The following is a 27,695-nucleotide window of genomic DNA, read 5'->3' as shown; positions in this document are numbered from 1 at the left end:
AATGCCTGATAGAGCATGGAAAACCTGGTAGAGGGTGAACATAGCATTGATAATAGATGCATGGAGGTGATCTATCAACAATGCATGGCAATTCTTTAGGACTTGTGGACAAAATTCTAACTAGTTGATTTTTAAACATGTCCTCTAGGTCTACTTCTTATTTGTGGAATATTTCTACATCTGACAAATCTCAGGAATTCACTATGCAATCAGGCTATTCTCTTTGTAACTCAGGACTCAGTCTGATGCTCCTTTCTTCTCCTAATCACCACATTTAATTCACCATTCAAAAATAAAAGACAAACACAAAAAAATCTGCTGGTAATTCCACTCTGTTTTAAAGCAAAAAGATGATATGAGAAGTATTTTAAGGTTTGTATCATATAAGCAGCCATGCATTAGTTACCTCTGGGGGTTGAGTTACAACCCTAATACCTATTCAAATTCAGGTAATTCTTTTAATTTTGTTCAGCCTCAGTTTCCCCATCTGTAAGACAGGACAACAGAAGTTTCTGGCTCTTACAATTGCTGTTAGTACTTCATGGGACACTAAAAGGAAAATATATACACGTCGTATGGTATAAAGAATTTTCTGGAATGTAATTTAATTTCATAAAAGAAAGATAAAGAAAAACAAAATGGAGTAAAGATAGTAAGAGAAAAGTAAAGGAGGGAGTAACAGTGTTGGGCAAAAAATGTACTCATTTCCTTACTTATATAACTGTAACCTCTTTACAATAAAATAAAAATTGTTTAACAAAGAAGTACTCATTACCTTACTCATGTAATGGTAACCCCTCTCTACAGTATCTTTACAATAAAAATTAGATATTATCAAAGGAATAAAGGAAATTCAAATAGCTACCTCATGTCTGATTTTTGGAAAATCAGAGTAATCAGCATTAAATTCAGAGCTGGATCCTAATGGGGTTCTTTGGATCTAGAAGATATTGTTCTTGGTAAGTAAATCATTTTTATAACAATGGAAAGACTTTCTCTGGATGATCCAACTCCCTGCTTGTTCATGAGAGCAATATTTGTGCTGTTAGAGTAGCACAAATATTAATATTCCCACTATTCACATTTAGAAGTAATTTATTTTGTGTGCAAAGTTATAGAACCAATCAGACAAAGGCCATCACTATCACCACCTCCAGCCCTGTGTGAATATAAGAAATAAGCAACTCATTGCTTATTGCATCATAAAATTGCAATTTAGAAATACAGCAAAGATAAATTGTACTACTATCCTTAAATTTATTTCTTCCATCTTTGTATTTTTTGCCTCCAAATTCTGTGTGACATAATAGCTCATGCATCGGAAGATTATTTTGTGCCCAAAGAATTCATTCCCTTGAATCATTATAAAATTAAAGGAGAAAGAAAGTACAGTGTTTACCTCAAAACAATTGACTATAGCTATGTCATGTGTGTTATTATGAGAGAAACAATACTAACAAATGCTACACAACTAAACATGACTGTCATTAATCCAAGTACAGCCTTAATAGTAGGAGGAATGAGCTTGCAATTGACTTGTTAAGGAACATGTTTTTAAGCCGATACCATAGTTAAAGATGACAGTATTATGTTAAAGTCTTTTCTTCAACATTAACTCTCACCCCCAAAATACATTCTCCCTACTGACTAATTATACACAAGAGAGCTCTCCTTTTCAGTTTCTTCACAGCCATGCTTGCGAGTCAAAGTTGAATTCCTTTTCAGTAAAGAAACTAAAGCCAGGGCTTGCTTCACTTCCAGTCCATGTCCCACACCCAGTGTGACTGAATGCTCAGAGAAAGCATTCACCACATTCAGTGTTGTCATCGCTGATAAATATTTATCAGCTGTCTGCTTCATGTAGGCAGCTCACCTAGATACTGTGTGATAAGCTGGAGTGTATATACATGCATTATTAAATCTCTCCAGTGCAGCAAAAGTGAAGCTTGAAGGTTGGATAACAACTCAAAAGTTCTCCATACTTTCCTAAGGGTACAGAAATGATAATATGAACTTCATATTTAGAATTCAAAGGCCATCGATACAGTATTCTCTATCTTTGTTCATAAAGAAGGAAGGGCTTAAGTGGTGAAAAATGCAATGCTTTAAAACAGTTAGGAGTAGGAATTTTCTATACAGTTCCTTCTGATTCACCTTGGTGCTCCACACATAGATGTATCAAGAGCAGCCTCCTCTCCTAAAATTTATTCCCTATCTAAACCTTAAAGTAGTTCAAAATGAACTCACAGCTAAAGACCCTATCTATAAATAAATGTATTAAGTAACATTGCAAAGCTTTTCTGCTAAACTTTCCAGGAAGGTTGAAAGCAGGCTCCAGAATATCCACATATTTCTTTCATTTTGAAATGCTGCCTGAAACAAAGTATTCTATCTTCTTAAATTTTCATAACAATTATTCATTTTGCAACAGAAGCCAAATTCCATGGAACTGGCAACAGACAAGACCTTTGGGGTTCTGATTTCTAATCCCAGCTCATTAGTGAATTGCTGTATGACCTTGAGCAATGCACTTAACCTTTGGCGCTTCAGTTTTCTTACTTGTCCTGTGTGGATAATACTGCCCAGCCAATTCACAAGGCAGTTGTTAGGAATGCCTAATTAAATGGGATTTAAAGCATCTTACAAATATATAAAACCAACTTGTAAGCTTAAAATGCCTTAGATGGAAGGCCTTACACGTAGACTTCAGAAGGAGTAACTCATGTTTATGTTTGCACAAACTAAAAAAGACAAACATTTGATCCCTTTGGTAGGCATCAAACAATAGTTATAAATTCCCAGTCTCTCAAATTCTCACTCTTTCCTGTGTTCTTACTGCTGCTTTTAAATTGTCTATAATTTAGAGAGCTAATATTACCCAATAGTGACTTCTTTTTGAGTCTAGCCTTTGCTCTCTCTACAGATTATCACTCAAGTGACCCACATCTCATTTCACTGTCCACCTAACCCAGTGTGATCCTCACCAAAAAGTATATCAGAATTTCAGGGGATACTTTTATAAATTCCAAATCTCCCATAACACACACACACACCAATTTAATCAGAATTTTGAGTGTATCTGGCCCCAAACATTATTATATTCTAAAAACACTCTCAAGGCATAGAAAGAACTGATTTAGCACAATTAAAGAAGAGTCTCTTATTCACTCAGTATGTAAAACAGGAAAAAGAGACAGCAATATGCTTACCCAAGCCATAAAAAACAAATAAGTATCAGCCAAATCAGTCTTGCACTCAATACATTTGAAAATGTAACCTGCCTTCCAGCTAAGCACATCATAATGGGTATAATTGGAAATGTGTACTATAAACTAGGAAGGTTAACAATGCCATTTGTCTTTTCTTCTTGCCAATGTCTGCTGATATGACAGGGATTTATTCTTCCCCCATCCTGACCCCTGTTCGTTGTAGCAGATGAAGTGTTGGGTGACTGCTTGCTATAGGGCTTCCTAATGTGCTGCACTCCATCAGCATTAGAACCAAAGTACACTAAACCCCACACTGCACTGCATGCAGACAGGTTTGAGGGCACAAATATCCTCTAAAACATAAGCTCCAGATGCATGGATACATATACACGTGTGTGTGTGTGTGTGTGTGTGTGTGTGTGTGTGTGTGTGTGTGTGTGTGTGTGTGTGTGTGTGTGTGTATGAAAACCTCTTTAAAATAATGGTATCTCATTATACTTTATTGCCTCCAGAGCAAAGGGAGGAAATCCTTACCTGGTGTTGTACTGGTAGCTAGAGACCATAAAAGCTTCTACTGAAAGTTTCAGTGTCACAACATATGAGGGCAGCATTCAGGGCTACACAGGTAGCAGCTTGGAATCAGTACACCTCTGCTTTTTTGAAAGCAAAGCAAAGCATGTTAACTGAAGGTTTGCTGCTACCCACCTTGCCATGTTCTAAACCTCACATCTTTCACTTTTTCTCAGCCAGGCACCTTGACTGATGCCAAATATCTCAGTTACTAAGAAGATGAAAGTTGGGAACATCAGGTAAAAATTTACCAAGACTCCATCTCAACAACAACAGCAACAACAAAACTGTACATAGTGGTGCACTCCTGTCATGGCAACTATGCAAGTAATATAAGTAAGAGGATCATGATCCAGGTTAGCCAGAACAAAAATCTTACCTTAAAAATCTGAAAAAAAAATCCAAAACAAAACTAAAAGGGGTAAGGAGTATGAGTTCAAACTCTAGTTCCACCTTCTCCCATTTTTTCCAATGTCCCTTCCAGAATGTGTAAACATGGAACACTAGTCTCCTGAATTTTGGTCAAAGGAATTTCACAGATATTGAAGTTGTGATATTGAAATCTGTTTGGAGAATAATGGTGTTAAGGACATAACTCTATAAAGACAAATCAATTAAGATTAAGGTATTTTTAATTATCATATGTTTACCCCAAGTTAAACAAAGACTAAATTATCTCATTTATTCACAAGGCATATACTATTACTATTGCCTATTTGGCTGTCTTCATTATGTTTATGGCCTTAACATAAAGTTGCTAGCTTTCTAATTTCCTTTTATTTCTTTAGAGTTGATATAATAATTTTTGGGTCATTAAATTTGAAATTATACTCGATAAACTCGTGGGAAACAGGTATCTTCTAGTGTCTTAATAATAAAAATGATTATTAACAGAATTTGAGTAAGAAGGATCAGGTACAGGTTGAGCATCACTAATGTGGATATGAATATTTAAAACTGAAATATCCAACATCTAAAACTTTTGAGCATTAACATGCCACAAGTGATATGTGTTCATCATGAATCTTTGTTTCATGTAGAGAATTATGGCCATATTTTATTAAATGCCCTTAGACTACATGTATAAGATAAGATAATGATGAATTTCATGCTTAGACCTAGTTCTCATTTCCATTTCGTTGTGGAAATACAAGCATTACAGAACTTAAATCCCAAGGTAGCCAGGCACTGGTGGCTCATGCCTGTTTCTACCATTCAGGAACCTGAAAACTGGAAAATGGTGGTTCAAAGCTAGCTTGGGAAGAAAAGTTCTCATGACTGTGGTCAATCAAGCAGAAAAATGCCAGACTGCAGGCATGATTCAAGTGATAGCATAAGAGCTGAATGAGGGCACGAAGGAAAGTTCAAACCTTGTTAATGGCACTCTCTTTCTCTGTCTTTCTCTGTTTCTTCTCTATCTTTCACACACACACACACACACACACACACACACACACACACACACAATCCTCAATTGAAACACTTGCAGTCCTAAGTATTTTAAATGAGGAATACTCAGCCTCTATAAACATGAAGTAGTTAGATTTAGAGTCTTCCATTTGGCAACAGTATGATAGATACCATGAGATTGAGTTAAGCTTGATTCCTATTCTACATTTCCTTGAGACAAATTATAGAGTCAGCTTCTTATAGAAGTCTTTCCTATCTACCATCAGCCATCTCTTTCTCTTATTCCCCTGCCTCTGCAGCACAACTGGCGTTTTTTACTATGTCTCTGAACACTGAGCATCTGCAGGTCAACTATAATAAATGGTTAATGAGTGAATGAAATAATGCATAATATGCCACCACCTGCGGCATTTTTATTTTTCTTCATTGAGAAGATGGAGACTTTAGTTTCTAGCAATAGAGTGGATATGTCTGGAGAAACTCTCCTGACATAGAAAAGCTAGAATGTTACAGGGACTTCATTATTCAATTTGAATTTAATTTTTGTTTTAGAACATAACAAATGAAACCAAAATCTACCCCCAATTCATTCAGTATTTATCAATACAAAAATTTCATCAATACCTTTAGCCACTTATACATACCAATATTAGTTCAAACAACATGCCAACATTATAACATCTAAACACAAAGCACTTCAGAATAGGTTTTTGTTTAGTTGTGTTGTTTTGGTTTTATTTTTGTCAGTCATGAGGCTTGTCTCTGGGCATTGTCCCTGAGCTATTTTTCTTTTTTTTAATTATTATTATTTAGTTAGTTTTAATTGTGAAAATACTGTACAGAGAGGTTACAATTACATGAGCGAGGTAAAGAGTACATTTCTTATCAAGCATTGTTACCTCCTCCTTTGTTTCCCCTTCCCATCCCTTCCCGTCTGCCCCCTCCGTGCTCCACCAACCCCCCCCCCCCCCCCGCATCAAAGTTGTAAAATTCATTTTTTGACATAATGTCTTGTATATTTCATTGTTGCAATATTTTTCTTAAGATTAGCACTCTACCATTTTGAGCCACAGCCCCATTTCTGGTTTCCTTGTGGTTAATTGGAAATAAGAGTCTTGCAGACTTTCCTACTGAAGCTGACTTCAAACCATGATCCTCATATCTCAGCTTCCTAAATAAATAGGATTATAGGTGTGAGCCACCGATGCCCAGTTAGAATAGGTTTATAAGAGGGTTGTTTTTGAAACATAGCTATGGTGACACTATGATAGTATTATAGCCACATACCCCACAAAATACTAATAAATGATCAATTTTTGTTTGGGTTACAGTTCTTTGAAATGTCCATAGGTTGTTCCTCTTTTTTTTCTATTTGGTTCCCTTATATTTCTATTTGAAGTATTTTTATAATGTTTTATAAATGAATGGCATAAAAGGAAATCAGGTAAGAAAGCATTTCAGAATACTAGCTTTAGGAAATTTGGCCTATGGCTGGTGGTTTCAAGAATGAGCATGTGTTTCAAGAATGGAATAAATGAAGAAAGAGGAAGTAAAGCCTGTGGCAAACATTACCTCACATAGTGTGTGAGTACATGTGTATTGTGTAGACACATGAAGATGAACTCCTTTGTGATTGCATGTGTATTGTTTAGATACATGAAAACTGAACTCCTTTGTGAGTACATGTGTATTGTGTAGATACATGAAGGCTGAACTCCTTTGTGAGTGAAGAGCCAAACAGGTAGAAAGAAAGCGTAGAGAAGGATATTCATCTGACTCTCTTGGCCTTGACAGAAGTAGAAACAGACATAAAGAACAGAAACAGCAGAAACAAAGACATCATTGGAGCTTTTCAGCCAGATAACTCTATTAATGTACCCTATTTTAGAATTCACACAATTCTATTTAGAGAAAGAAAACATAAAGTGGAAACTGTAATTTCTAGATTTTTCTAAGATGGAAGCATGTCAAAATAAAGAGGCACATTAGAACAAAATTGAAAGGAGAGATGTCGTTTCACAATAACTAAATTAAATATTTGGTGTTTCATATGGTAATCAAATGCTGTGTAATCAAATGTCTGAAAATGAGGGAACATATCAGTAATATCAGCTACATGGGAAAAAGAGATGGAATGATTGCAAGAACTAAATAGGCAGTGAAATGCTAGCTCAGAAATCAAGCCAGATATTGTGGCTCATACCAGTAATCCCAGATGTATAGAAAAATTAGGAAGACCAAGCAAAAATGAGAGTTCCTTCCTGAATGATAAATTAAAACCAAAAGAACTGTGGTAGAACACTCACCTAGAAATAACAAATAAAAATATACAATCCCCAAGCTTCAATACACGTGAACATATAAATCAAAGCATAATAAGAAGGGTGGAGAAGAGAATAAGGTTGCCATTTAAAACATGTAAAGCTTCAGTGAAAATGAAATATTTGAAGAAGAACTTAAAGAATGGACAATCTATTCAATATCTAAGGAAAAAGAAGTCAATAATATGTGCAATGGCCCACAGTCAAATTCTAGATGCAGCCAGAATAGCTGGAGCTTTGAGAGGGGTTAGGGAAGAAGAGAAAAGCAATAAGTTTGTCCACAAGGAAAAAGTAATTAGGTTCCTATGAATCCCTTCTACTACGCAAAGATAATATAATTAGTTAATTAATTAACAAGACTAATTTAACTACATTATATTAAGCATTTTGGTTTCCCTCAGAGGATAATTGTACTATATATGATAAAGAAATTTACTGTGGGAATATAATCTTTGAGTTATATAGTAAGTCAAAGAGAACAGTAAACAAAACAAGCCACACACACGTCAGTCACTCAGTCAGTCACTCACTTTCCATGAATTGACTCCCTTTATCCTCATAGCAGCTTTAAAACACAGGTATCCTTGTATATTTCATTTCACAGGTAAGGAAATAGAGAGATCTTATCTTGTGCAAGTTCACAGGAAGTGGTATAGAAGATCTGAAACCCAAACATTTGAGTACTCTCTGGATACGGTGTATGGTGTAAACTATTCTGCTTTGCTGCCTGACACCAATCTTTAAGTGTACATCTGAAGCACCTCCTGTTCCCCATGCTCTTGGATGTCCCCACATATACACAAGGGGATTTCATTCCATTAAAATAAGTTGGAGTAATACTTTAGTTGTTGGGTATGTCAACTTTTCCTAGGAATTCAAACTCAGTCATTAGTGTCCTGGACCTGTGATCTGTGCAGGTTCTTGGGAGGCTTAAGGATCTGTAGCAGGTCTTAGAATCAATATTTTTAACAAGGAATTGCACATTTGTAATCTGTACAGGACCCTACAAATTGTGTTAATGGTACCGATGGGGATGTAAAGAATGTAAAGAAATGTAAAACATGTAAAAAATGGCACTCAAGACTATTTAATTTATGGAAATGTACATCCCAGGAAAGTGGATGAGGACTGTGAGTTCTGACATTTTCTAACTCTTGTTTCTCTTTTAACATTAAAATCCCTTGAGCAGGTGGAAATATACACATTATACACATTATGATCCACTTACCTGAACCTCGAATGATGGGTGAAAAACCCTATGTACTCTACTACATAAAGCTATGCCATTAAACAGTGTTGACTTATGGTCATTTATATGCTTACCAGTGACTCCCATTCTCTGAATGAAGAAAACAAATACATCTCATTTCTTGCCCAGAAAATTGAGAGGACATCTAATTTTTCTACTTGTTTTCAATGTTGTTTCACTCATTAATTTTCAGTATTATTTTTTAAACACAGAAGTGATTTTTATCATTCCTCTGCTTAAAATTTAAACTGTTCCATCAGAATTCTAGATAATGTCCAAACTCTTCAGAATGACATAAATCTCTCTAGGAGCTGGCTTCTCCATATCTCTCTAACCTCCCTTATCGCTCTCTCACATGGATTATGCATTCAGAATATCCTCAGCTGCCTGCAACACACGGAATTACAATGTACTTTCAGGATACTAAGCTCCTGAACACATGTCCCTTCTGCTACCAACTACCTCTAAACTTAGACAACATATTTGCTTGACAACCCTTGATTTATCACATCTCGGCTCTCTGTTATAGCCTTTATTATGTAGCTAGATCAAGATCTAAGCCCCCAGTTCCAGAATTCCTTTTTAATTCTAGTTTTTAAAATGAGTTTACATTCTTACTAATTTTTTTTCTTAATACATCTTTAACTTTTCATCTTAATGAAAGTAGCAATGGTTTTAAAATTTGTTATATAGTAAGTTCTACATAAATCAGACTCAGAAAGGCAAATATGACAATCCCTCTCATGTGTTGCACTAGACCCAAAATTAACAATAACAATATAAAAGAAACAAAGAAAAGAGTCACATAAACTAAAAATAGAGAATGTTTGGAGAATGGATCCAGGGGCAGAAGCAATAGGAAAGGAGATTGACGGATGAATAATTGAATAATTGAAGCATGTTGTATGTATACATGAAAACACAATAATGAAGCTAATTAGAAATTATAAAAGAATAAAAGGGGTAATAAGAAAGAATAATCGATGGATGAATGCAATTCATGATGTTATACACATGTATGGAAATGTAACAAAATTCCGTTGTAAAATTTATATATGCTATGTTAAAGATTTACTAACTTAATGATACATTCATATGTTATGACTCATTCAGTAAAGACTTAAGCACTGATTTTGGCATCACTATTTAAGAATACAAATTTCATGAATATTGCAGTGTGTAGTTTACATTCAAGTTAGTATAAGAGCAAATGTTGAAGAAAATAATCCAGATACTCCTTGATAGATGATGAATTACATCTTGATAAACCTATCTTCAATTGAACATACCCAAGTCAAAATTCATATAATGCACCAAATCTACCAGCCTCATAGTCCGGTGATGCTATTTCCCCTCCAGGGAAACACCTGGCTACTTTGACAGGGAATTGGTGCCATTGCTCAGCATGTCAAAAGATGAAATTAAAGTAGAACTTTCTACTTCATGAAAAAATGCATACTATTATGATTTCGAATGAATTAAATGATCCTAAGTTAGTGATCATCTTTATGAGGAAATGATCAAAAAAGAAAACAGGAAAGGGAGAGGGTGTTAAGGCAGTTAGAGAAAGATTCTCCACAGTGATGACATAAGAACTAAAACAAAATGACCTGAAGATATTCCAGCAATGGGCTGAGAGAAGAGCTTTCCAGAAAGAAGCAGCAAGAGAAAGTATGAATCAGAGAGACATACCTGGTCAGAAGGGAGGAAGGTTTGGCTGGAGGGACTTGAAATTGGCAGTGGAAGGCAGGATGTGGACACACAAAGTCTGTGTTGGCAATCTCTTCCATGTTAAGGAAGAACCTGAGCTCTTATGGATCCTGGAATCACTTGCATACTTCTCCTTTGGGAAGGATGCAGGACCATCAAATCATAACTCTAGGACAAAGAAATGGGCCTATGTGGCTCTGATTTTACTCTCTATTTCTTCTGATCAGAAGTTACACATATTCTTCTTGTTCACAACATGAGAGTTTTCAGCTGTCTAGCACATGCTGTGCCAAGGTAGGACTGGTATCAAATTCTAGGGGTCTGAATCAATTAGTATTAAGTTTTCTGGGCAAGTTCTCTACCACTTGAATCACATTCTAGCCAATTCACCTTTAATTCGTCTTTCAGATTGAATATTGCACTAACTTTATTGGGGTTGTCCTGAAACTTCTATCCTCCAATCTCCATTTAGTGAGTAGCTGGAATGAAATATATACACCCACATGCTCAGCCCGACTGATATGTTGATCTCTCTATTCTTTAACTAATTTGTAGTTGTTCAGGATTGAAGTGGAAGAAAAATTGAGTGGAGAAAATACAGGACAAGCTTATTTATGACTTATATTTTTCTCTTTACAAACACAGGTTTATGCAGGAGTATGTGCTCAAGAGCACACACACACACACACACACACACACACACACACACACACACACACACACACACTACTAAGTATCTTCTGTTTAAAAAATTTCAATGCTACTGGGTGCCGGTAGCTCACGTCTGTAGTCCCAGCTACTCAGGAGGCTGAGATCTGAAAATCGTGGTTCAAAGCCAGCCCGGACAAGAAAATCCGTGAGAATCTTATCTCCAATAAACTGCCAGAAAACCGGAAGTGGTGCTGTGGCTCAAGTGGTAGAGTGCTAGCCTTAAGCTGAAGAGCTGAGGGACAACGCCCATGTGCAGAGTTCAGGCCCCATGACAGACTAAAAAAATAAAATAAAAAAAAAATCCATGTTTACAACTAAAACTTGAGTACTCATGAGAACTGCAACTTAGGGGAATTGAATAAAAAAGGAAGGATGAGAAGATGGTTTACTTTGCAAGTATGTTGAACTGTCCTTTTCATGTAGAATCAGAAAATCCTACTCCATACATTCTCTTACAAATATCACACAACATATCTATATTACAAGCAAGCTGATTTAGTCTTGGAGAGACTAATTTCAAAATACAGGAAAGAAATTATAAGACATGGGATTCACTGAAGTTCTGTCACTTTTTAGAGATCAAGGTCAAACCCTTTCTACTGCATATAAACAAATTGGACAGACACTTGACAGAGTATAATTAAGTGCTAAAATAAATGCAGTCAAATATCAGTTAAACAAGTCTTGCAGTCATTCAGCAATGAGAGAGGAAATTGTTGGCTCAAGTTAGAAATGAAAATACTTCCAACAGACCACATAATATGTGATCTTCGTTTCTACTTTGGTTCCTATCAACAAAGCATCAATGGAAAGTTATGATAAGTGTATTTGGGGTATCAGAAAATTAAATTTAAGTTGGAAATATCTCAAATGACAGGCAGTCTATCATTCCTAGCATACTTATTTTTGGCTATTTTATTCATTATCATTGAAAACATGTCATTCATAGGTTCTATCTGAGCCATCTCCAGGTAGCAACTTAATTTTAAAGCAACTTCACGATATTGCCATAATGTCAAGTGCTGATCTTTCTATTAGAGAACTTAAATGTTGTTTGTATAAACTAAGCAACCTTCTTAGTTTTGAGCAAAAATTTAATATCTTCTTGATGTATTACCATGTTTAAATTATTGTCTGTTATTATAAAGCCTGGATGAGCCCAACATTTGACTCCATTTCTAACTATAGGCTTTGTTGGAGTAATACAAATTAAACAGTTCATAAATCTACCACAATACTAGATAATCCAGTGAGCCAAAATCTTCCAGAAACCACACACTAAATTAGAATCATATTAAAGTGGGACCCAAGCCAAGGAATTAAAAATAATTAATTTATTCTTTTCAACTACAAAAGATAATTTAATAAACTTAGAGTAACACCACAACAAAATCAAAACTAATTTATTCTATTCCTTCATAAGAAGTATATTGGAAGTCTAAATAATAAACTTAATTAATCTGAGTACCTGGGTTTCTGAAAAGCAAGTAATATACCTCTAAGTACAAATAAGAATCATATTATTGTGTTCCATAGAGAGTTCTGGAGATATAACAATGAAACCAGCCAGAAGAAAAGTGTTTTGGAAAGAAAAATAGTCACATGCAAAGAAACACAGATTTCTGTCACCAATGCTAATAATAAATCATTTTGAATGTCCATGTGTGCCACAGGATTTATTTATGCTAATGTAGCTTGACTGTTGAGTGAAGAAAATTAATAGTTCTTTAAAACAAGCATTAGATGTAAACTAAGGAGGCATAACACTGGGCTTCAGGTGTAAAGAATAAAACTGCATGCAACAAATCTACATTTATTGTGCCTGTGTTTTATGTACTCGTTTTTGTATGGTATGCTGGTTTATGTTATAATACAACAGTGCTTATGATAGAGCATTGTTACAAATCATAGCCAAGTCATTTTGGTAAGAATTAAGTACACACAGACTATGTAATTTTGTTTGTTTAAAGTAAAATAGCTGGGCCAGATCATGCTCCTGGGGAGGGCTTTCCCTCCTCCCAGTCTTCATTAATGGATTATTTTATTGTATTTATGCTCTTTGGAATTTTACGTTCCTTTTCTATATTTCTGCATAATTTACAACAGCTCTCTCTCTCTCAAAGCTGAGTTTGTGAACTCAGAGGTGCGCTTTTGTATTACAAAACAAATTCTCTCTGCAGGTAGATCAGCATCCAGTCAGACTGCTGGGGCACAGGTGAGGAGATAGATTTTCCCCAAAGAGCAGAACTTGAAGTCAACCTACATCCTTGCCCAAATATAGCCCCAATCAGGGGGTTGATATGGGACCTAATGTCCCCTGTCCCCTTTCAATATATCTGCACCAACATGCTGCAGAGCTACAGAGGAACTTGGCAAATAAAGTTCATACTGGATAAGTCAAAATCACCACACATTGATCTGAGCTCTATGTCCATGAGTCACACTTCTAGAAACGTTTCAATTCCTTTCAGTGTTACTTTCAGTTTAATGAAAGATATCAAAGATTGCTCATGATGATAATTTTAGTTTTAAGCCATATAGCCATTGCAACAATGAGATGTACAAGTTGTTATGTCAAAAAATGAACTTTACAACTTGGGGCGGGGGAGATCGGGTAGGGGGGTGGGTAGGAAAGGGATGGGAAGGGGAAACAAAGAGGAGGCAACAGTGCTTGATAAGAAATGTACTCGTTATCTTGCCCATGTAATTGTAACTCCTCTGTAAGGTATTTTCACAAAAAAAAAAAATTTAAAAAGCCATATAGCCTTGGATTTTATTTATTTATCTGACCTTTTCTGCTTGTCTCAGTTATTGCAAATAAGGGAAACCATGGGACCTATGTTTCTTTGGGTCTGGCTTACTTCACTTAATATAATTTTTTCCAAGTCTTTCCATTTCCTAACAAATGGGGCAATGTCATTCTTTCTGATGGAGGCATAGAATTCCATTGTGTATATATATACCACATTTTCTTGATCCATTCATCTACTGAGGGGCATCTGGGTTGGTTCCATATCTTAGCTATGGTAAATAATGCTGCAATAAACATAGTTGTGCTGGTAGCTTTAGTATGGTCTTGTTTGTGATCATTTGGGTAAATGCCCAAAAGTGGGATTTCTGGGTCATAGGGGAGCTCTATGTGGAGTCTTTTGAGGAACCTCCCTATCTCCTAGAGGTTCCTCAAAAGACTCCACATACAAATTAATTATAAATAACAATAAGTCAACAGTAGACAAATGAAGGAATGAATAGGTAAACAAAAATCACTAGTTTTCAGAATATCAGAAAAATCTGATTCTCCACATCTCATACATTCTGTGGCCAGCATCATGTCACCTGTTCTTGAAAATATTACAAGAAGCTTCAGTATATACACAGAATTAACATCAGTGCCTAGAACCCAGTGATGATTCAGAAAATGGTTCATGAATGAGAAGGAGTTAAGATTCCAACTGTTTTTTACTTTTCTTAGTTTGCATTTTGGGTTTCTATATTTAAGCTTTTATTTCCTCTTATGCAAATTGGAATAATAACAATTATTTCCATAACTGCTTTAGGCATGGGTTAAACAAGATCATCAGGTTTTTTAAATTACTATTTTCACAAATTTGAAATATACATCATTATTACCTCTAATTATACATGTGTCTAACCAATTCTGCAAGCACCATTTGTTGAAAAGGATTTCTTTCTTCCATGCTAAATTTTAGGCTCCCTTATTGAAGATTAGTTGCCCATAAGTCTGAAGGTTCATTTCTGGTTCTTCAGTTCTATCCCATTGGTCCTCAAGCCTGTTCTTGTGACAGTACCACGTTGTTTTTATGACTGCAGCTTTGTAATAGAATTTGAAGCTTGGTATTGATATTCCTCTATTTTGCTAAGGATTGTTTTTGCTATCCAGAGTCCTTTAATTATTCCATATGAATTTTTCTATTGCTTTTTCTATTTCATTCAAGAATGATGTTGGGATATTGATGTGTATCACATTAAATTTGTAGATAGCCTTTGGCAATATTGCCATTTTCATAATGTTAGTCCTTCCAATCCAGGAGCATGGGAAGTTTTTCCACTTCCTTAGTTCTTCTTTAATTTCCTTTTTCAGGTATTTAAAGTTGTCATCAGAGAGGTCCTCCACTTCTTAGATTAAGTTAATTGCTAGGGTTTTTTTGAGGCTATTACTAAAAGAGTTACTTTCCTATGTTAGTTTCCTACAACCTATGTCTTGTGGTATATTTACACAATGGAATTCTATGCTCCTTAGAAAGAATGGTATCCCTCATTAGACAGAAAATGGAAGGACTTGGAAAATATCATATTACATGAAGCCAGACCCAAAGAAACATAAACTTCATGGTTTCCCTCATTTGCAATAATTATTATGTGTCTAAGATAGTCCTAGTAGAGGATTGCAATAGCTCATATGTACATATGACCATATAAGATGATGCTAAGTGAAATGAACCCCTAGATATGGAAACAAGAGGTTTTTCTTTGATGTTGTTGTTTGTAATGCACTGTGTGAAGTTATTTCTTTTTTCCCCCAGTTTTTTCCTTTGGTTTATCTCCTGATGTCATTGTACTTGATTTTGGTACCCTATGTCTTGTATTTATGTTTATCTGAATTGGGGAAGGGAAGGAGAACCACCAAAGGTAAGGTGAAGGACAAAGGGCAAACCAATGCAACAGCAATTACCTACAAGACAATATGTTGGAAATGAACTTTACAACTTGGGGGTATTGGGGGAAGTGAAAGGGGGAGAAAAATGAGGGAGAGTATAACAATGTTCCACAAGAAATGTACTCATTACCTTACGTATGCAACTATAACTCCTCGGTACATCACCTTGACAATAAAATTAAATTTAAAAATTATAATCACATAAGGTAATGGATATATTCATAAACTGAATTAAGTTACTCTATTTGTGCAACTATTGAAGCATCATATTTTATCCCACAAATATATACTGTTATTATTTATCAATTAAAATATTATTTAAATTATGTAAAATAAGAATTATATAACGTATTTCAAGTCATTAAAATATAGCTATTACAAATTTTATAAGAGAGAAGAGTATGTAGCAAAGCCCTGTACTTCATCTCACTGTATTTTTTTCTGTATTTATGTCATTATTATTGTACAAGGGATGTACATAGGGGTTATAGGTAAGTCAAGAAATGAGTACATTTCCTTTTGAACAGTGTCACCTCTTCTCTTGTTTTCTCCCATTTTTTCCCTCTTGAATACCTCTCCCACAAGTTGTTTAAGTTCATTTTCAACGTAGAGTCTAGTATCACTGGTGCATTTGTTCACCCTTCTTCAAGCATTTCTGTGCTCTCTGTTCCATACACCAAAACAGATAAACTTACATACAAGACCAAAGGTACAGAAATATAAAGCAGTGACAGGGAGAAAAGAAAAAAACAAGATGCAGGGTAACATAAAACCCTCCATTTCTTGGAGTTCATTTAAACAAACATCATTTTATATGATCATATGCACATAGATATTAACCTTATTGATCCTCTCCTAAGAATATTTTCCTTTGGTCTCATTGTGTGAATGTCTAGAGTCCTGTATTATTTACCATGTCTATGTATCTTTTACTATCCAGTGTGTTTACTTGTAGATATACAGGCATTTTATAGTTACAGCAAAGTGTGGGAAGCCATGTAACCTGTTTCTTCGGGTCTGGTTTACTTCACTTAATATAATTTTCCAAGTCTTTCCATTTTCTCATGAATAGTGCAATATTATTCATTCTAATGAAAGCATAGAAATCCATTGTGTGCATGTATACCACATTTTCTTGATCCATTTGTCTGCTGAAAGGAATTGGGGTTGATTACATATCTTGGCTACAGTAAACAATGCTGCAATGAACATGGTTGTGCTGGTATGGCATTGTTTGTGTTTTATTGGATAAATGCCCAGGAGTGAAATTTCTGGGTCACAGGAAAGCTCTACATTTAATCTTTTGAGGAACTTTTATGCTGCTTTCCCCCTAAAAATAAACCTTCAAAGAAACAAGTACTCAAATAATAAATGGGCTAAAGACTTAAAGAGAGACTTCTCAGAAGAATGACCAATAGACATATGAAAAAAATTTTCAACATCGTTGGTCATAAAAGAAATGCAAATAAATTTTTAAAAAGTAAAAACAATGCAATCCAATATTAAAATTTTACCTCACCCCAGTTAAAATGAGCATTATGAAGAACACTAATAATACTGGCAGGATGTAGCCAAAAGGTGACATTACTACACTGTTGGTTGGAAGTTAAACTTATTGACTGCCTTTTAATGATGTGAGTTGAATGACCTTATTTTCCCTATCTATAATTATACAAGAGCACCAAATACACATAGGCACTGGGTTTCTTCACTTAGTGTTTTCCCCTGAGTCTAAAAGTGTTCCTCTTGTGAAATGTGTTGTCTCAGCTATGGAGCAGAACTAATAAAACAGCTTTCCTTCATTAACACACTGGCAGTCTATGGAATATCACATGTGAAAACAGTGTGTGACTTATATGATGCAAAGCCTGTCTCACAGGTGTCACCCTTCAAAATCTTCACTTGTGATGTGGAAAATATCTGTGGGATAAAAACAAACACATATTCCAATTCTGCTATAAGTAAAATATACAGAGCATCCTTGAAATAGTTGCCTAATTTTTCTGAGCTTGTGATTTGTTTTCCCATTATTCACATACGATTAAATTTATCTTCTGGGGCTATTGGATGAGGGAAAGGAAAGTCCAGTTGATTTAGCAAATTCCAAATGTTGATGACTGTTCCTCAATCTTTGGTTAAGAAGGAAGTGTTTCAATGGAATTCTATGCCTCCATCAGAAAGAATGACATTGCTCCATTTGTTAGGAAATGGAAAGACTTGGAAAAAATTATATTAAGTGAAGTAAGCCAGGCCCAAAGAAACATAGGTCCCACGGTTTCCCTTATTTGCAATAACTAGTATATGTCTGAATCAAGCAGAAAAGGTCAGATAAGTTGAAGTTAGAGAAATGAACCCTAAGATATGTATTCAAATGTTTTGTTTTCTTTCAGGTGATTGTTTCTAACACATTTATAAGATTATTTCTTTGTTGCTTTGTATGTCCTTACCCATGGTATAACCCCTGCTTTCACTGTATTTGATGTTAGTATAATTTGTGGAGGGGAAGGGGAAAAAATCATTTAAATAGGGATACAGGTTGATCCATTGCAGCAATGAGATGTACAAGTTGTTATGCGCAAAAACGAACTTTACGATTTTGGTGGGGGGGAGGAGGATTGGGTGGGGGGGGGGGGTGGAGGGAGGATGGGAAAGGATGGAAAGGGGAAACAAAGGAAGAGGCTACAATGCTTGATAAGAAATGTACTCATTATCTTGCCCATGTAATTGTAACCCCTCTGTACAGTATTTTCACAATAAAAAAATAAATTTTTAAAAAAGGAAGTGTTAGAAAAGGGATGGGAGGGAGGAATTTGGACAAAGAATGCTTTCCATAAGAAGTATGATTTGGGTTTACATTTGCTCTAATGAACTGTGGTTCACAGTAAGCGTTATGAACTCTAACCCAAATGATATTACTTTCCTAGATATGATGGTCATCACATCCTAAGAGAGATTTAAAAAAATATTTCCATGATGCCAAATCTAAGTGCAACTTCTACTGAATTTTAAATGAAAACAGACATGTCGTTATTGAAGGAACGAGCAATACAACATTTTATCAGGAGAATTTTAGCCATTAACAGTTATCCAATATGAATTGGGAATGGGTGTCTTTTCTGAATTTTATTGGCAGATATTCATTATTTGCAGAAGTGTGATTGAGAACTGTGATCTCTACAAGTCCAATGTTTGTCATTCCACCTACTAAATTATCAGGACTAGTTATTGAACACTGAGCCCACATAGTGATTTAAATTTAGTTTGTAATTTAAATTACAAACTAAAAAGAACAATTTATACCCAGTGGCACTTGCATCTGTACTCGCTATATATATCAAAGCTGTCTGAAGATATATGTGAGCCATATAACTTATTTTACTTAATTTCTCAAAAAATCTAGAAAAGAAAATTATCAAAAACTTATAGAGGTAAGCTGGGCACCAGTGGCTCATGCCTATATTCCTAGCTACTCAGGACAATGAGATCTTAGGATCACAGTTCAAAGCCAGCCCGGGCACGAAAGCCCATGAGACTCTTATCTCCAAAAAACCACTAGAAAATGGGAAGTGGCACTGTAGCTCAAGGGGTAGAGTGCTCGCCTTTAGCAGTAGAGCGCTTACCTTTATCTGAAGAGCGTAGGGACAGTGGCCAAGCCCAGAGTTCAAGCCCCAAGACCGACAAAAAAAAAAAAAAAGACAAAAAAAAAAAACAAACAAAACTTACAGAGGTGGTAAGTAAATTTAGATACAGTTTATCAATGGAGGGAAAGATGTTAAATTGAATCCAACAGTACTTCAGACAAGCATTACAGACTCAAGGGTTTGATTAGCCAACCCAGACGACCTTTATTATTTGAGAATCTTATTTACATCTGATTGTCTACTACCCCAGTGGACAAAATCATGCCTGATCCTGTACAGAAGAGGGAAGACTCTTCATGCTATAAAGAGAAAGTAAATTGATAGGGTGGTATTTGTATGAATCAAGTGGGCAAAGTTTTGGAGGGCTTCTAGTCTTGCTAAGCAGGCATTCCACCAATTGAGCTGTGCTTTGGTTATTTATATTTTGGGATGCAGTATAGAAATAGTGTTTAGAATTTGCACATCTTGCATCATGATCCTCCTACTGATGTATCCTGCTGGGATGACAGGGATCGATACCAAGTGCACAAAAAATTTTAATTGAGATTTGGGTTATTTTCGAACATTTTGATATTCAGAATGGTGAATACTAAATGGCCTAGATTTGCTAGACTATCTGTTAATGCTATGTGGAGTTTTTTTCTAGCTTGAGGAAAATTTCTAAAAATTAGAAATGACTGGGAGACCGTCTACAGCAGCAGTGGTTGTCAGGAGAGGAGAGAGAGTGAGCAATGGGTGGAGGTTTGAACACTGAGGATAGAAGGAGAGGCTTAAAGTAACGTAACAAAAAATAAATAAAAATAAAGTTATAAAACATACAGAGATCTTATTCAAAGTTCACTGTACATATCTATGTAAGCACTGCAATGAAACTCTGTGCTGTTAATATATACTAATTGAAACCATATAATTATAATGCTAAGCAAGAGGTATACAAGAGGTAATCTATCAAGTAAACAAATTCAGCTTGTAAAAGAAAAATAGTAATATATTTCAAAGGTAGCCCAAGTGAATTCATTTGTTCCGTCCTATAACCACAATCACAGAATTTCCATTGGGTTTGTTAGACTTTTTCTCACGATAACAAAGTATGTGATAGAACAACTTCCAAAGGAAGGAAGACTTATTTGTGTTTAGGGCATAGACATTTAACTTCATAGGCAGCTGGTCCTTTTGTTTCTGGGTTACAGTGAGGCAGAGTTTCATGGTGATGACAGTGAGAGTATTACAGTTTTTCAGCTCATGGTAGACAAAAAGCAGAGATGGGACATAACTCCACCCCAAAAGAAATAAACCGTACTTCCTCCAGCTAGACCTTATTTCCCAGAGCTTCCAGAATCTCTCAAAATAGTGTCACCCCGTAGAGGCCACATCTGTAGTGCCTGAGACTTTTGTGGGGACACTTTATATCCAAGCCACGTAACAAACACTAGAATCAAAAATTCATGATCACTGGAAAGTATAAGGAAAATAGTGACATGGAAACATGTGCCTTAGTTCCAGGTGATGGGAAACTTAGTACTTTGAAGTATCTACATCATCACTTTTAGGAGCTTCATCATCATTATAAACATCAATGCTTAAAAGTAATAATGATCATAATTTATACCTATGTATCTATGTACCTAGAACACTTTCATCTACCCTATTCTCCTCTCAACCACTGCATAAAATCAGTACTAGTATTATCTCATTTTGGAATGGAGGAAATTGAGACACAGTAAATATCCAGTCGTTTAAATGGTAAAGATCGGATTTGAACCCAAAAAGCCTCATTCAAAAACCTATGATGTTTATGCTACATCACCTAGGTATTTTATCTTTTAATTAAATTAATTAATTTCTTTTTGTCGGTCATGAACTCTGAGCCTGGGCTCTGTTCCTCAGCTCTTCAGCTCAAGTTTAGTGCTCTACCACTTGAGCCACAACGCCACCTCCAGCTTTTTCTGCTTATGTGGTGCTAAGGAATCGAACCCAGGGCCTCATGCATGAGAAGCAAGCACTCTACCACTGAGCCACCTTCCCAGCCCCAACCTAGATGTTTTAAAAACACCACTCTGTCTTTAATACTATAAATTTAAGGCTTAGCTTCATGAGGGCTGACACATAAAAACCAAGTACTACCAAATGCAGCTTCCTAGTAATTCATAGCATCTGTCAGGCCTGGGCCTTTCTGTTTCCTTGGCATAGCCATCTAGCTCATCCTTGGAGATGAAAGTTAGATTTGCTCACTCAGCCTTTAATCTAGGCAGCTTCCAAATGATTAATTGCTAGCTTTCAAGTCTCTTGGAATACATAACAACTATTTTGAAAATACCACTCTTTACTTTTCAGTCTATTGCGTTAATTCCTCCATATTCTTCAATTCCATCGTGTTGTCAATATACTTGGTAATAATTCCCCTTCATTTATTGGGGTTAAAGAAGTAAAAACTGGCAGTATGAACAAAACAAGAATGTCCATGTTATTGATATTATCATTGAGTTTACAGTTACCACCACCTTACTGAATACTTTGTACTATTGATTCTTTGTATTTATAAATTTACACTTACATATAATGTCTACATTATATTACATATACATATTTAAATATAAATTATATTTCCACATAAATTTCATATACCTAATCATATAAAATATAAAAACTTAGACTATCATCTATTCATCGAATGTTAAAACTATAAATGAATCTATTGAAAGATCCTGACTGAAATCCTAGAAGAGCACTGTTGACTTGCTACTATATCAAGAGTGAGGAAAATCCATTTTATGGGTTCTATAAAGCCCACAAAGTTATTTGGTACATGAGAGAAAACACACATATGCTTCTTGTCCTCAAGCCATCTGTTTTTATAGATAATTCTGTGGGTTCCATGTTATAATATCCAAATAGCTCTCAGAAGAAAAAAGGTCTGCCATCTTCACAACATGAAACTTGGCATCAGAGCCTCATGACTATAATCCCAGCTATTCAAATCACATTTGACAAATCACATTTCAAGGTTAGCCTGGACAAAAGTTCAAGAACTTTTCTGAAAAAGAAACTAAGACACAAAAAGACTGAGCACATAACTCAAGTGGTAAAACATGAGGCCCTAAGTTTGAATCTAAGTACTGCATAAAAAGAAAGAAGAAAACAGAGAGGGAGAAAGAAAAAACAAAAACACAATAGTGATAAAAAGAAGTGACTAAAATTAATCTGTAGCTACTTAAAATTTACGTGAACTCACATTATAAAATATAATGCTCTGAATGAGTGTTTTTTCCCTTCACCATTTATAAGAACCACTTACGGAGAATTTTAATCTTATGGATGTCCTTTAGGTCTGAAGGGATTCTGCCTGAAGTGGGCTGTGGTTATTCTCAAACATCTGTTCATTGTAGGAATTTTCCAAGGCTAAGAAACATTGCAATGACTAGTGTTGCTGTTATTAAAGTAACAACATTGGACTCTTCGGGCTGACATTTTCTTTATAGGCTAAAGAAACAGGATAAAACAGCAAGTAAAGTACCAAGAAATGGTTCTTAATCATTCAATTGATTTATTACAGGGACTTAAAAATAAGTAAGAGAGGCCAAAACATAGAACTTTGGTTTGCATAGATGATTTTAGGACCATATTGGTCCTTTAAGGACAGACTTACATAAAAAGGAATAAAATGAATAGTTGGCTACTAGCCAGTAATTTGTCATGGCTTGAAAACAAGGATTTAGCTTATATGCCTAGCCTGAAGAAAACCTGCCACTGCTCATCCATGGTCAAAACAAAAATCACTGCTTGAAGCATGTGGCCCTCCTCAACCCACTTGGCTTTTGGAGAAGTCTAGAATGGATGGGGTTTGCGATTCCTATAAGCCATTGATTTCCTAATCATATCACAGATTCTATTAAATTAGAATCTCTTAGAGTAGGATCCATGCATAGCTATTTTTTTTTCTTTTTTCTTTTTGCTTATGTGGTGCTGAGGAATCGAACCCAGGGCCTCATGCATGCAAGGCAAGCGCTCTACCACTGAGCCACCTTCCCAGCCCCATGCATAGCTATTTTTGAGAGATCTCCAAGTGACTTGATTTTTAAGACAAGTTTAATGACTACAGTAATATCTGCTTCTCATATTTAATGACCCAACCCAAAGCCATAGCTGTAAAAAAAAATATCCCTCTGACATCATTGGTTGAGGTGGGCTCATTAATGGACTCACTCAGTCCCACCCTCTTCCTGGAATACTCTTCCTGAGTTCTTAGTTTAGTTTAAGCTGCTTTTCTCCACCTCAGGAACATTCTACTTGTGTTCTCACTTGTTGGATAGTTCCAAATTTATGGTTCTCACTTAATAACTTGGAAGGTGACAATTCCCTGTTGAGAAACTGTGAATAAGGTCATCTAAATTACACCTTTGTATCTAAGGAATAAGAATCACCAGTAACCAAATAGAAAGACATGGTTCTAGGCCTCATGTAGGTTTTTCAAATTAGAACCTGCATTTAATAAGATCCTCAGGATCTGAAAGCACATTCATGCTTGAAATGTATTGTCCTAGAGCACCATTCCCTAGAAAAATTCATTGAAGAGTAGTCTCAAAAAATATAAGTTACTACTAATGTTCAAATCCCCATTTTTCTCTTTATGAGACATTTGTGCATTTAAAACACACTTATTATGTGACAAAGACATGTCCTATCTCATGCTTTGTTTAGAGGATCTAGAAGTAGAGATGCATAAAGTAGTCCCTCCTTTCCATGTCTGGATTCAATATCTAACAGGGATTAACAAGGAAAGACAAGTAAGCTTGCATCTGTAAAAGGGATGAGTAGGATGCTGTGGTCTGATGTACTTCATGCAGCATATCAAGAAAGCCACTGGAGTATTCCAGGAGATGAGAGCTGTTCTATATGGATTACCGACAGGCTAAGTATCCAGGAGAGGTATAGGAAAGCAACCAGTATCAGTGAGTGCTTCTCTTATGATTATTAGCTATATCATTATTAGCTATATTTTATAAATGAAGAAACTGGGACAGAGAGAGATAATAATATACCTGTGACAGAGAAAACTTGGAAATCCAAATCTAGCCACCTGCCTCCAATGTTTATCTTCTTAGTACTTACCTGAACCCTCTTGAATTGGGAAGAACATGGCAGGACATAATTGAGGAACTAAAAGAAGAGCCACAAGCCCAGAGTTAAAACAAGGTTTGTTCATAGACCTATAGCTATTGTTCTTTAGAAAGGTTTATTCCTCAGGGCTGTAGCTTCTTAGAACTGTACATTTCTGGCAATTCTATCTTATGGCAATTAGATCAGGGTTTCTAATTATAGATCTGGAAACCTTCATTTTAACAATGCTTCCAGGTGATTCAGATACAATAAAGTTTGAGCACCACAGAATTAAAAGCATCATTTCTTCCCAAAGTCTCTCCATCTCATAGTGTCCGCTAATTAACCCATGGTTATTTAATAATATATGGGTCTCAAGGTATGAGAAAAACACGAGGATAAATAGGATTAAAGAGGAAAACTGAAAGAAATCTGAAAATTGAATCTTTACTCCTCTAGGTCCCTGACTGCCAAGCTGTGAAAAGAATTATCTAGGTTTGAAAAGTTGGAGGCAAAAAGATACCACAGAGGTTTAGAATTATTTTCATTACAATGCCAACCACTTAGACAACTAATTCAATCTCTGGAAACTGGAGTAAAATTTAAACTTGCTCGAAGAACAGTTATTTCATATGCTGCCCTTAGCCAAAGCTAGGAGAAGACTCTCGGGCTGCAGAGATCTTTTTTGACTGTTGAACAAATGGAATAGAAGGGCCTGGAGAAATCTCTGGTCTCCAGGGTGCATGGGCTCAGCAAAGTTAATTTGTCTTCCTGAGTATCAGGGGACTTTGATAGCCACAACACCAAGTTTATACAACCAGGAGGGTATGATTTTTTTAATTCAAGCTTTTTGTTTCTTGTTACAAGATAGCAGAGGAATTATGTGATCTCCTGTGAGTGAGAAACTAAAAGAGATACTAGAGCTTCAGTGAAGCCATATCACCATACATTATAATACCCCCTTTAAGTTTTCTAATATTTATCTTAAAAACTTGAAATGTCTTCAGGCACTGAATATTTTAAAGTATTAAATATGAAAATTCCAAAAATGAGCTGCCTCTTAAATTCCACCGTTCAAATAGTTCAGAACAGAGACAGTAGTTCTTCTGTCTTGTCTCTCTGGACATCATCTTCACCAACCTGCTCAATTAACACTATTCATATGCTTCATCTACTCCGCATCTCTATTCAAAGAAAATGCTTGGGAGAATTTCAGGAAGAGATTATTGTTTTCATTACTCAAAATATCAGATAAAACTGGTGGTTCTTGACTATAATCATAGCTACTCAGAAGGCTAAGATCTGAGGATCTTAAGTTCAAAGCCAACCCAGGCAGGAAAGTCTATGAGACTCTTATCTCCAATTAACCACCTGAAAATGAGAAGTGGAACTGTGGCTTAAGAGCTCAGGGATAGTACCACCCAGGCCCAGAGTTCAAGACCCATGTCTGGCTAAAAGACAAAAAAGATCAGATACAAAGTTAACTGTGCTCTCAAAGCAACTTCTTATTTGCATATTTATTTCTGGGTCTGTCTATAAGCAAATATTATCAGGTATTGCTATAGTCATTCTGCAGCAAATAATTTAAAAAATTTTATGGTAAAGATTTTTTATTTGGTGTGTGTGTGCGTGTGTGTGTGCACATGCATGCCTGTCCTGTGACTTGAACCTGGACTTAGGTGCTATTCCCGAGCAGTTTTGCTCAAATCTAGCACTGTACCATTTACCATTTGAGCCACAACTCCACTTAAGGCTTTGTTTAGTAGTTAATTAGAGATAAGAATCTGAAAGATTTTCCTGCCAACGCTGGCTTCAAACCACAATCCTCAGATCTCAGCCTCCTCAGTAGCTAGGATTATATGTTCAAGCCACTGGCTCTTGGCAATGATAAGGAGATTTTGAATGTTTATACAGATGTCACCCCATGACAACTAAGATATTGATGATGACAGCCTTCACTATCCATATGATAGGTGGTTTGAAGGGCCAAGAGCTCTGTGACAGTGATCACCATGCTTTCATCAAATTTTTATGAAGCTAAGCTATAAATTTATGTCAAAGGCACGTGGCTGGGATAGTCTAAAGAAAAAAAATGTGAATTCTCTACATCTCTGACAGGTTCTCTGCACAGTTTTATACATCCTTCCTTCTTCCATGGGCTGGTCCAAGAATAGAATGAGAACCACACCTCTCTTTTTCATATATACTTTTTATTGTAAAATTACTGTACAAAGGGGTTCAGTTACATGTGTAACTGTTACCTCCTCCTTTGTTTTTCCCCTATCATCCCTTCCCTCCCGATCTCCCCAACTCATCCGTACCCCCTCCACCCTGGAAATTGTAAAGTACATTTTCAACACAGTGTTTTGTACATCTCACTGTTACAATGGGTCAACCTGTATCCTTATTTCAGCATTTGGTTATATCCTTTCCCCTCCCCAAATTAGAAAAATGTATATACCAGATGCAGGGCACGGGAATCAAATATAGTGAAAACAGGGGTTATACTGTGGGGGAAGATCATACAAAAGAAACAAAAAAATCACATAGTACATAATACATACATTAAAAACAATAGCAAGAAAGAAAAAACCACTTGTGTCTCTATCTTAGGGTTCATTTAGCTTAACACCATTTATATGGTCATATGTACAAAGCTTTTGACCTTTTCTGTTTGTTCTAGACACGTACTATTTATTGCAAATAAGGGAAACTATGGGACCTATGGTTCTTTGGGCCTGGCTTACTTCACTTAATGTAATTTTTCCCAAGTCTTTCCATTTCCTAATAAATGGGGCAATGTCATTCTTTCTGATGGAGGCATAGAATCCACTGTGTGTGTGTGTGTGTGTGTGTGTGTGTGTGTGTCTATTTGTGTATGTGTGTGTGTGTGTGTGTGTCTGTCTGTCTGTCTATGTGTGTGTGTGTGTCTATGTGTGTGTGTGTGTTTGTGTGTGTGTGTGTGTCTATGTGTGTATGTATCACATTTTCTTGATCCATTCATCTACAGAGGGGCATCTGGGTTGTTCCATATGTTAGCTATGGTGAATAATGCTGCTATAAACATAGTTGCCATGCCTTTCTTAAATGAACATGACC

At 35.8% G+C, this 27,695-nt stretch overlaps 1 protein-coding gene across 1 annotated transcript in view; it reads right to left on the bottom strand.

The window, feature by feature from the left end:
• The window catches only part of Thsd7b (thrombospondin type 1 domain containing 7B), an 817,905-nt gene that overhangs the window by 374,080 nt on the left and 416,130 nt on the right, over nucleotides 1–27,695 (bottom strand). The window lies entirely within an intron of this gene.

The sequence above is a fragment of the Dipodomys spectabilis genome, unplaced genomic scaffold, assembly GCF_019054845.1.
Source record: "Dipodomys spectabilis isolate Male_0828 unplaced genomic scaffold, ASM1905484v1 ptg000081l, whole genome shotgun sequence".
NCBI lineage: Eukaryota > Metazoa > Chordata > Mammalia > Rodentia > Heteromyidae > Dipodomys > Dipodomys spectabilis.
The sequence above is the reverse complement of the archived record's forward strand: the minus strand, read 5'-3'. Positions and strand labels throughout refer to the sequence as shown.